A 12,383-nucleotide genomic window follows, 5' to 3' on the forward strand; every position below is an offset into this window, starting at 1 on the left:
CAGGGTAGGTGCACACTTAAGGTGGAGAGGGAGAGTGTTCCACAGTCTAGCTGTGGCAACGGTGAAACGTTTGTCTCCCCAGTTAGCCCTTCTTGTGCGGGGGACTGTTAGCAGATGGGCAGAAGATGAACGCAATGTTCTTTGCTGTTCAGGTGGGCGAAAGGCTTGTTTTAGAAATAGGGGGCCATGGTTATGAATGGCTTTGTACGCTATGCACAAGGCTTTAAATTTGATGCGGCTCCTTACCGGCAACCAATGCAGCTGTTGGATGTAGGGGGAGACAGATGCAAATTTAGGAATGCGTAGCAGGGTCCTAGCTGCTGCATTCTGTACAGTCTGTAATTTATTAAGGACCTTTTGTTGTGCATTTAGGAGTAAGGCATTACAATAGTCAGTCTTGGAAAAGACTAGCGTGCTGACTAAAGTTTTGCCTGCGGAAGATGGTAGGTACGGAATGAGTTTTTTGATTTTTTTTAAGGTGTGGAAGGCAGATGAGACCACTGAGTTTGCGTGCTGCTGGAAGGACAGTTTGTTGTCGAAGATGACCCCCAAGTTTCGTACCTTGATCACTGGTACTGGAGGTTGTCCCATTTGTTGGGGCCACCATTGAGGAGACCAGGTTGGTTGTAGTCTCCCGAATGTCATCACTTCTGTTTTATCAGAATTTAGCTTGAGGCAGTTTGATGACATCCAGGAGCTTATTGCTTCCATGCCAGATTGGAAGTTTGACGCTACTGTTTGGCCATCATCGAATACGGACAACACCAGCTGTGTGTCGTCTGCGTATGTAGTGAGAGAGATACCATGGGACTTGATGACCCTCGCTAAGTCAGACACATATATATTGAACAGTGTCGGGCTTAGCGAGGATCCCTGTGGTACACCGCAAGGCAGGGAGAAGGTCTGGGAAGTGTATTGTCCCAGCTTCACCGTTTGTGGGCGGTTTGACAAGAATGAGGCCAGAAGCTCCTTAGCCTTGTCCCTTACTCCTATGGCCGCGACACGGTCGATCAGAGTGGCATGATCGACCGTGTCGAAGGCTGCGGACAGGTCTAAAAGTATGAGGATTGCAGCTCCTCCATTGTCCATAATGGATCGAATCTCGTCCGCTGCCTTCAGGAGAGCTGTCTCTGTGCCATGTCCCTGACGGAACCCGAACTGGGTGTCATCCAGTAAGTTGTTGTTGTGGATGTATGTTGCCAGTTGCTGGTTCATGATCTTTTCAAAGATTTTGGCCGGAAAAGGAAGGCATGCACTAGCCATTTGGCAGAACTTCTACCCCATCTCTGAAGATGACCTCCTCAATTGCATCCACGAAACATAGCCCTCCAACCATTCTCTTGACCCAATCCCTAGTGCCATTGCCATTGACTTCTTTACCCACTCTCTTCCCTATTGGACCACTCTGGTCAACCTCTCCCTCTGACAAGGCTCCCTTCCTGTTCCCTTCAGAACTGGGCAGGTCACCCCTCTGCTTAAAAACCCACTGCTGATGCGAATGACTTCAACAACTTCCGCCCCATCACTAACCTACCCTTTCTTGCGAAGATCACAAAAAGATATGTAGCGAAACAACTCTCTCATCATATCAAGGACAATGATCTTCTTGACAATTTTCAGTCTGGCTTCATCCAAAACTGCAGCACTGAAACAGTGCTGCTGCAAGTGATTGATGATGCGCTGCAGATACTCGATTCGGGGGGTCTTGTCTTCTAATTCTCCTTGACCTTTCTGCAGCCTTTGACACTGTCAATCACAACACTCTCCTCAACACTCTTCAACAGAGAATGAGCATGGAGGGCACTGTGCCTAAATGGTTTGCTTCCTTCCTCTCTGACAGATCCCAAATGATCAAAATAGCGAACAGTCTTTCATCTCCTTTGTCGGTAGGTCAAGGTGTTCCTCAAGGCTCTATACTTGCACCCACATTGTTCAATCTCTATTTAGAACCACTGGGACATCTCCTAAGTAAATCCTGGGTCCACTATCATCTCTACGCAGACGACACTCAAATCTACCTCAAGGTTGCCTTCACTCACGATCTCTCCGTCCTAAGCTCTACTCTGGACTCCATTCAAAACTGGATGTCAACACATCAACTGATTATGAATCCCTCCAAAACTGAATTCCTCCTCCTCTCCTCACTTTCTCCTCCCCCGGTACAATCATGGATGGATCAGATGAATCTACTTAACAATAAACCCATCATTGTCGATCGCGCAAAATCCCTGGGTGTCATACTTGATAAAAAACTCATTCTAATCTCCCACATCTACTCCATTGCAATGTCTGCTCGATACCAACTGCGCCTTCTTTAGGGAATTTGTCGCTTCTTCCCGGAGCAAGACCTTAAAACCCTGGTCCAATCGCTGGTCCCCTCCAGACTGGACTACTGCAATTCTCTTCTCACTGGCCTCCCCAAATCCTACCTTTCTGCCTCTTAAATCTGTTCTCCATTCAGCAGCTTGCTTAGTTTATGGGGCCAAAAGAAGTGACCACATCACACCCATGCTATCCACCCTCCACTGGCTTCCCATCGAGGCAAGATCTATCTACAAGACTGCCTGTATCACCCATAAAGCCTTGCACTCCTCCTCTCCTCGCTAGCTAGTGAAAAAACTGAAACTCGCTGGAGGCTCTAGACCATCCCATAATGGGGAAAATGTACTTCTGGAACCTCCCACTTTCAAGAAGGAAAGATCGATGGCCCAATCCTTTTCAGGCAATGCGGTGAGAATCTGGAACTCACTTCCGCCTCAGCTCCAGACCACCACCTCCGCCAGGCCTTCAAAACTAACCTCAAAGTTCTCCTCCTTCAAAGACACTTCCAAATGTAATTCACACCCTCTCTATTATCTGAAGGAAGACCTTCCATTATAGTGAATCCCTTTCTCCATGACCTTGGAAGTGCCTTCCCAGTGTGTTCTGCTATTTATTGCAGTATTAAACTTCTACCTGTGTTTGGTACTCTTTTGTAACATGCATACGTCACTTTTCTCTTGTAACACACTGTTTGCTACCTCTTACATTTTGTTCGCTTTCGATACTTGCACAAGTGCCACCATTGCCTACGTAACGTTTGTTCTTGTGTTTGAGTGTCTGCCATATATTGCAGTACTGTACCTCTACTTGTACTTTGTTCGCTTTTGTAACCTGCACACATGTCACTTTTTCCTCCTGTAATGCACCGTTTGCTACCTCTTGTATTTTGTTTGCGCACAGTTGTCACTTTTGCCTCATGTAACTTAACGTTTGCTTTTGTAATTTGTTCACTTGTAATGTTCTCCTCATGTATCAGTTCTGTTCCTAATGTGAAGCGCTGTGACACCTTCGGGTAAAGTCTGCGCTATATAAAAACGCATAAAATAAATAAATAAATAAAATCAGTGTCTAGGGTTAGAACAGTTTCCCATTTCGAGGATGGGTCGCAAGTCAAATTTTGGGGGTGTCAATCAATCAGGATCAATCAATCAGAATGTATAATGTGCGGCTAATCACCCGATACAATATCCAGGCACTTACAGGTTGTGGAGGCTTATTCGAACAGCCAAGTCTTGAGAACCATTCAGGATTGTGAGGTGATGGTCTGGAGGTGCATGGGGAAGCTGTTCCAGGTATTTGCTGCGATGTGGGAGACAGATTGTCTCCCACATCGCACTTCTACTTCGGTAGATGAGGGGAGTATGGGCAAGGGAAACGGAGGCAGAGCGTAGTCTTCTTGGTGATTGATGGAAGTTCATGAGGCGGCTAATTTATGCGGTCCTGATTGGCATCTCTTCTGTATAGGGAGCCAGTGGAGTTGCCTGAGGTGGGGTGTGATGTGGGTTTGTCAGGGAAGACTGAGGATAAGTCTGGCTGCAGTGTTCTGCATCGTCTGAAGTCGCTGTTGGATGTGTGTGGTGATAAAGACAGATGGAAAATATCAGGCTATGTCTTCCTATGAATTGCTGCTTATTTATTTATTTTTAACAGGGAGATTGTTATTTACAAACTCTCCTTAACATTTAGAGAAAGCAAAGTAAAGTGAAATATGTGTTTTTGTAACACACAACAATATCTAAATATCTGTAAATTAACTGTACACAATCAGCAGAAAGGAAAGCAAAAATGAAGTCAATTTTTTTGCAGTTCTGAAGTGTGGTGAAGACAACGATTTTAATAGGATGAAAACAAATCAATACACTTTAGTTGGTGGTGAATAAAGTCTAAACATTCACTTAAACCGGACTTATATTATCATGTGTGTGCAACATAGTTTTGTCAGTAAAACTGTATGTCTGTGGAAAATTAGTGGCTATTGTAATAGACAATGCGCTGTCTGTAAATGGCAGTGCACTACCGAACAATGCTCAAGTTACATTAAAAAATCGCCCCCTTCATGAGGACTAAAGCTAGGTGAGTCGCAAAAAGTGTGTCATTCTAAAAATTGCCTTGTGGTTTTAAAACGTTTGGGAAGAAATGGTTAGAAGACAACGGTTCTTCGCTCAAAATCTATGGTGGTGAACGGGAAAGTGTTTTCCTCATGGAAAATAACACTAAACTTGGACTTGCGCTCAAATCAAAGCATTTTTATATGCACAAGGGTCTCGTATGTAAAATGACTTTAGTGGAACTGCTTTCACGTAGACATAATTATATTTTAACTTAAACAGCTCCAGAAATACCCCGAGAGAGTTATGTAAGTACCTGAAATTCATAAACCTGCACACATGCGGGTATTAGGCCCATTCAGTTTAATACCATTTGGAGCTTAGTTGTAAGCCCTCCGAGTTTATAGACAGAACGGAAATTAATGTAATTAATTTGGTATCATGATGTGGCCATGATCGCACACTTTAGATCAGATGATGAACTCAGGATAGAAGCCCATATATGCCGGTTACATAACTACTAGAAAACATGTAATTCCTATAACATTGAGTGGAATATCACATCAATTACCGAGGCGGCCCGGGTACCACGGAAAACACCATCTTATTTGACTTTTGTCGTTCCTATTCATCAAGGTAAGTTGGAGCCCTAGAAGAAAAGCAGAGCAGGCCATTAGGACTCAGGGTTTCAGGATGATTGGCAATCGATTGAAGGATGATGGAAAAGGTCTACCAGAACAGACAATAAGATTTCTCAATATGTCTATTCCCGACACACTCCTTTCTTTTCAGATTGAAAGAAAGGGTGTTGTGGAACTGCCGCCCGCAGTATGATGAGCTGGTTTGAAAAGCAGTGCAAAGAGGACAGCTTCAGCGATGGGACAATGTGACAATGACACATCAAGGGGAAGCCATGCTTGTGCGATGGCGATAGAGATGCGAGTAACTGCAGGGAAGGCGCAGAGCGGAGCTCTTTCACCGCCTGTCACTATGAGCGACGGCAGCCTGATGTTTATGTTAAATTATGTACTCTATCATTAGCCAACAGTAGAGAAAAATAATACTTAAGCATTAGGTGAAAAAAGTAGGTGCAGAGTAAGAAAGATGCATGTGTAAGAGGAGAAGCCATGTTAGTGAAGTTCTCCTTAAATACATGCTGTAGTACCAACATAATAATCGATTTGAAATCTGAATTGATTATTGCTTTGCAGCTCTGACGGTATGCTGAGGAAGAACAATAAGAGCAGAACGAAGAAGGTAAGCATCAGAGCAGACATTTTTCTACAAATCTGATTTTTGATTCTCAAGCAGAATATGGCAACCTGCATTGGATCCACAGGGATCAGCAAACCAAGAGTCATCCGGAGCTGTGAAGTCTGCTGCGGGGCGGGATCAGGGCTGTATCAATAGAGAGGGACTAGAGTGCATCCCAGCAGGGCCAGTTTAGTTAACGACGACATAACTAATCAATCATTTCAGATAGAGCTTGGAATATTTGGAACCAATGGGTAGCTATCAGGGGGCACATCCAAGCGCAATAGATATAATAATCCTCAGTGATGTCGCAGTGAGCACATCGGGATTCTGAGCAGTGGTGGCTCCACCACTAAGACGGAGGCAAATCACCGGGGAACAACCATAACAACGCGGGCATTACCCCGTGCTGCTATTACAACGCTGCTTTTACAACGCAAGTCGTTACAACGACTTGCGCTGGAGGGCGCTGTTGGATAGGGAATAGTTTAATTTTCTATTCCAACACCTTCCCTACTGTAACGTGGGCTGGAGTTGGAATAGAAAATTAAACTATTCCACTATCCAGCGCTTACAGCGCAAGTCGTTGTAATGACTTGCATTCTAAAAACAGCGTTGTAATGGCATACAACCCAAATCACCCCACTGTTTTGGGTGCAAGCTGAGTACCAAAAACAAAATAATAATAACGTTCTGTTATTATCATTTTGCTTTTGGGTATTCAGTATCCCTGGGCGTAGTTCACGTAGTTGCACTACGCAAAGTGCACTTTACACTATGAGAGATACACGTAGCGCTATGCGAACTGCGTAGTGCGCTGTTCGTGATGATTGCACAGTGCCAGATGCTTGTCCGCACTGTGCAATTATTGAACACGGCATCTCGCACAGTGCAAGCTGTCGTTTTCTTCCACTCAAGTAAATTTTTACTCGAGCGGCAGATTTCTAAATGCGGACTGGTAGTTTCTCATCGCGAACGGTCGCGAGCATACGCGATCACGCGCAATGAGAAACCTCACCTCCCCACGTTGAGAATCTCGCCGGGAGGTTTAATTTCCTCATTCGCTATCGCCAACTTTATGTTGCTGATCGCGAACGAGGAAAAAATCTCACCGGGATGTAATTTTGGTCTTTTGCGGTCGCCAAATTTACGTTGAGGACCGCGAGTGGGCAAAAAATGGCAACTACGCTACGCGATTTTGTACTGTGTTACGTGCAATTCGCGTAACGCGAAGTAGCACAAACTATGCAAACTTTGCAAGCGTAGAATAGTTGGCCGCCCAACGTTAGTATTCAGCTAGAAGCTGAAGGCGGGGGCGGGGCGATGCTGGGCTCCCACACCTGACAGGGAGGAGGAGCGGTGGCATCTCCAAAAGTGAGCAGGCGCTTTGGTTGCCCGTCTCGGACCTGCCAAAGAATCATGTGCACTGTGCATGTTCTCCACCCAGGTTGCATTACAGCCTTCGTGGAGAATAGGCCCAGCCTGCCAGCCCCTATCTGATCATTGAACTGAACCAAGACAGTGTTGTGATTGGCTGGGGGATTCTGGGAGGCTGTGTGCCTCGCTTCCTCGTTCCAAGCTGCTCCAGAGAGGACAGAGAGGCAGCAGTTGGTGGAATGAAGGTAAGTTTTTTTTTTAAATATTTTTTTATTTTCACCCTCTCCCTCTGTATTTTGGGTAGCTGCCACTACTGATTCTGAGCACAGCCCAGAAGCACCCAATTGTACTGTGGTGCGGTATACTTGCTGTTGTAACCTAAAATGGATTACGCGCAGTCAGTCTTTTGGGGTGAGAGACCCAATCTGTGCACAGCAAAATGCCCATTCATTGAGAGTCACGTTGTCCCCCAAACTCCCTTTCCAGAGTTCCTGTATCCCTGTGTGTTGATCGGTGTTGTGGCCTGTATTGTTTCTATATAAGTGAGTAACCAGGTGTCTGCATGACTATGTAGTTAGCAGGACTGTCAAAGTCTGACATTCAGGGGGTATGTGTGGAAAGTCCAGGTAGTGTTCTTTACATTTTGCATCGATCTGGAGATATATCGAAATTAATCCAGGAAATGACCTCCGCTCGTTCCAGTAGATCAGAAGCTGGTATTAACTCCAAATATTGGAACAAATCTCCTATAATGCTTACATATACTCTCACATGCCAATTGTGTGTATGCCAATGTGTACATTTCTGTAGGTTTATGCCTCAGCAGCTGTACTATAAGTGTGATTAGTAGAGCAAGGAAGGCCACATCATGATCAATAGCTATGTGTGTTATGTAGGGTGGAGACAATCATATAAATATAAATATTGAGCTTGTGCACAGATAGCACAACTCGATGTCAGGTGCTGTCACACCGATCTGTCCATATGGCAAAGTAAGAGCTTAATCATGAAGGATTTAAGACTTTTAAAGAATAGTCTGGTGAGAGGGATCAGTATGTTTTAGAATAAGTACAACATTTTCAGGAGGAAAATCTACCATGCAGGTACAAGGGGAGTCTAATCCGTCTCGCCACCTGCTCTTCTTTTTTTAAATAGTTGTACCGTCTTCAGTGATTATGGTCTCCTTGTTTCGGTTCACCCAAATGCTGAGGTTTTTGAGGGATGTGTTGCACCATGGCATGTGATAGTCAAGCGGTTTTTCCTTTGTGGCTGTGGTTAGGAAAAACTAGCAGATTTGTTCTGATTAACCACTATACCGAAAATTGTGCAGAATAGAGTGAATTATTGAATTACAGGAGTAAGGTTCTGATCAGGATTGCAAAGTTAGATTGTATTTTTGTATGTGTATAAGGATATAATTATATTGCCTGGTGCATGCACAATTCCCTTGTGTCCCTGCAGCTGCCTGACAGCACAGGCAAAAGAATCTGTTGCCAAGGCAAAGAGCAGCGGAGCCAGGGCATCCCTGCTGGATTCCCAGCGAAATCTCAAATGGGTCCAAGATCAAGCCATTCACTCACACTGTAGCCTTAGGTGTTGTTGAATGGCTTGTACCTCTCCGGTAAAACAGTGGGTTTGTAGGACAACATAAACATCAAGATTGTGCCAGACTGATTCTGTACACTCTCCCAGGATATATTGGTCTGTATCCAGGCTAGCTCAAATTGCACCAACTGCACCCTTAACCTCACAGGGTAACAAATGTGTGTGCAACCTGAGAATATGACAACCCTGATCCCTCAAGGAAATCGTGGTAGCAGATCTAGCACTCTTTCGTTTGGTTACGTTTGGGACTTTTGTAAATTAGCTGATGGTATTGCATCTGGATCTCCCCTAGATCCGATGCCTTGTAAAATCTGGAAAGAGTTTGGGGCAGAGCTGTTTCCCTCGCTTTGTCTGATTTGTAATCAGTCTCTTACTGATGGAGTGGTTCCGTCTCAGTAGAAGCAGGCACTGGTGACACCCTTGCTTAAGAAGCCCTCCCTTGATCCTGAGTGTCCTAAACATTTTAGGCCCATCTCCCTCCTAACTTTTCCTGCTAAAATAGTGGAACGGGTGGTGAGTAGCACTCTGTCCAAATATGTAGAACAAGCTAAGCTCTTGGAGGATTAGCAGTTTGGGTTTCGGCCGGCCCATGACACTGAGACAGCCTTGGTGACTGTGATGGACAAACTTCGGGGGCGGGCAAACAGGGGTCAGGCAGCTGTACTTATTCTGCTTGACCTGTCTGCCGCCTTCTATACGGTAAACCACAAAATCTTGCTGAGACGACTAAAGAGGTGGGCTGTGCCCTCAGGTGGTTCCAGTCTTTTTTGCTAGGTAGGCAGCAGGCAGTGTCCCTCCCTCCCTACCAATCTGTTTTTACCAATGTCTCGCATGGCATGCCACAGGGCTCGGCCATCAGCCCTATTCTTTTTAATATTTACATGAAACTTGATGGCGGGCATCAAGCAACACAACATTAAGATTGTTAATTATGCGGATGATACGCAATTGATTCTCTCCCTTGAGGGAGCACAGTTAACATCTTTAGATGGGTTTCATAGTTGCCTGCGGGACACAGCGTTATGGCTGAGGGAAAATTTGCTGCAATTTAATTCGTCCAAGACGGAGGTGCTTTACTGTGCCACGGAAAGGATTCCTTCCATGTTACTTAGTAACTTTTGGCCCTCTGACTCCCCTAATTTGGTTTGGCCTCCAAAGACAGTTCGTAACCTGGGTGTGACATTCGATTGTAATCTTACTTTGGAGGCACAGGTGACGAAAGTTGTGGGTTGCCGTCTGGCCATCATTCGTTCCTTAAGGAAGATTTTTCCTCTGCTTCCTCCTTTGGCACGCTCTTTGATAGCACAGAGTATCATACTTAGCAGAGTCGATTACTGCAATGCCCTGCTTCTTGAATCCCCAAAATTCCTTCTTGACAGGCTGCAGAGGATACAAACAACTGCAGCTAAATTAGTGCTAGGCTGGTCTAGAAGGTCCTCAGCTTCATTGGCCCTGGCTGAGCTGCATTGGCTCCCTCTGAAACAGACAGAGAATTAAGTTCAAATCACTCTGTTTAGTATTCAAGGCCCTGTATGAAATGGGTCCTGCCTCCCTTCAAATTAAGTTCGAGTGGTATGTTCCTACCCGATCTTTGCGTTCGTCAGGGGCAAAACTGATAAAAATCCCCAGATTCAAAAAAGTCAGAGCAGGTGGTAGAACCTTTGGGGTCGCAGCTGCAAAGCTCTGGAACACCTTACCTTTTGAGCTTAGACAAATTAGTGATCTCCTTCCGTTTACGAAAGAGCTTAAAAACATGGTTGTTTCCCAAGATTTAGGGGTCTGGCTACAGTAGGGTCCAACAGATGTATGTTATGCCGAGTTACTAGTGCCAGGATGCCTGTCAGGTGATAGTGCGCTTTAGAAATTCAATAAATAAATACATAATAATAAATTACTCATGCATACCCAAAGAAATACTCAAGAAATACTCATCAAAGATACTTGTATAAAATATATAGGCTGCAAAATCAGTAGAAGGAAACAAAATAGCATAATTTGCATTATAAGAATAGTGAAAAAGATTAACAATTCCACCATTGTGCTTTAACAGTGAATATATAGCGGGCATATAAGTACTGTATGATAGTGAACTCCTACTTAGCACTTCATAATCTAGTTTCCTTGGGGTAGGTGATCTGCCAAATCTCTGTCAGGAGGTGTAAGTCCCTATTACCTGTGGTAAGTGTCATCAGGGTGACCGTTTTGGTTGAAAGCTGGGCATCCCTTTTCACAGGCAAAACTGGAATCAGCTCGGCTGAAATTCAATCATGCAGCCATCTCACAGTGTCAGAGAAATACTCCTCTCCTTTTTAAACAAGAAAGCAAGGCTGTATTTATGATAACAAAACCCATGCTGCAATTCCTAAGCCCAAGTCAGGCTGCTATTGTTCATCCTATTGTGATAGCTTCATCGCGTACCGGATAAGAATATGCAATAACATTTATGCAAATTAAATGTATCCCTTGTACAGCATGTTCAAGGTTTCGTAAGAGAGTACCTACAAAGTGAAATTGTAAGCAATGATAATTCAGAGAATATTATCCTGCACAAACATGTAAGCAAATGTATGTCAAAAGTCTCTGTGTAAGAAAGAATGAAACTTAAAAAACATGAGCATGTAAAATTAGGGTATTTCCTAACAGTGCATACTCTATCCACTGACACCCACTCCTTGGACATGAAGCTGTCAAAACTATTCTAAAATTAAGTTACAATATCCATAAAAAACAAAAATCATAAAGAGCATTGTGCTAATTTTAATTTTGTGTTGTGTTTTTTTATTTTAGGGAACCAAAGACACATTACAGATAAAAAAGACAAAGTGGGGGTGGGGTAGAGATAGGGAGGAGGAGGGTGCGAGGGAACATTGCAGTACATACATTACAATCATTCGTTTCTTACTCTCTGTACAACAACATTGGCAGTGGTGTAGTATATGTCCTCCTGTCATGCTGATGCTAGTAGTATCCAGTATTAATCAGCAGGGAGATCCCATGCTGCCTTGTCTGTGTGAGGGGGTCGAGGAAGTGCATTTTCCCCCTGTTCTCACCCAATTTTGGGAACCTGTGAGGCTGTGGAGCATTCGGCCCTACCGCTGATTCCAGTAGGTTGATTGGCACAAGTATGAACAATAGAGTGGTGAAGGAAGTGGCCCGATTAGGGTCACCCGGGTCACTAATGACCACCTCTCAGCCTTCCATACCAAATGAAGAGACGGTCAGACAGTAGAGAATACAAACCAATAACTGTTTATTAGATACACTCAGCTCTCATATCTTACACAAAGTTACAAAGTCCAAGGTTGTTCCAGTCGGGCCCGTCCCCAGACCAGTCGGAACGATCCTCTACCTAGGGTTAAAGGTATGCAGTGATATGAATGACCTATTAATTGGGGAAGCAAAACCTAACATTGCAGAAACGAAACCTAGCAGAGACCTTTTCTTAGAAATAGCAAAGGATTAGTTTTGATCATGATTCAAAATGGCACCTGAACAGAAAATGGTGCAGCGAATGCTAACTTTACATAGTCAATGCACAAACATGAATATTTCTATTCTAACAGACCCTCTTTTTAGCATGAGCTAAAACATTTTCTAACAGCATCAAAGAAAATATAAAACCAACAAAACAAGAGACTCTGAATAAAACTCCTTATTAGCATTCCATATTTTCTGTATTGGGATAGGAGACTGTAAGAAGGGAAGAATTCTCAAAAATGGCCTCATCTATCTGCATGAGTCGTCTATCTCTTTCTGTACCATTATTGCAGTGTTGGT

Source organism: Lissotriton helveticus, chromosome 5_1 (assembly GCF_964261635.1).
Source record: "Lissotriton helveticus chromosome 5_1, aLisHel1.1, whole genome shotgun sequence".
NCBI classification, from domain to species: Eukaryota; Metazoa; Chordata; class Amphibia; order Caudata; family Salamandridae; genus Lissotriton; species Lissotriton helveticus.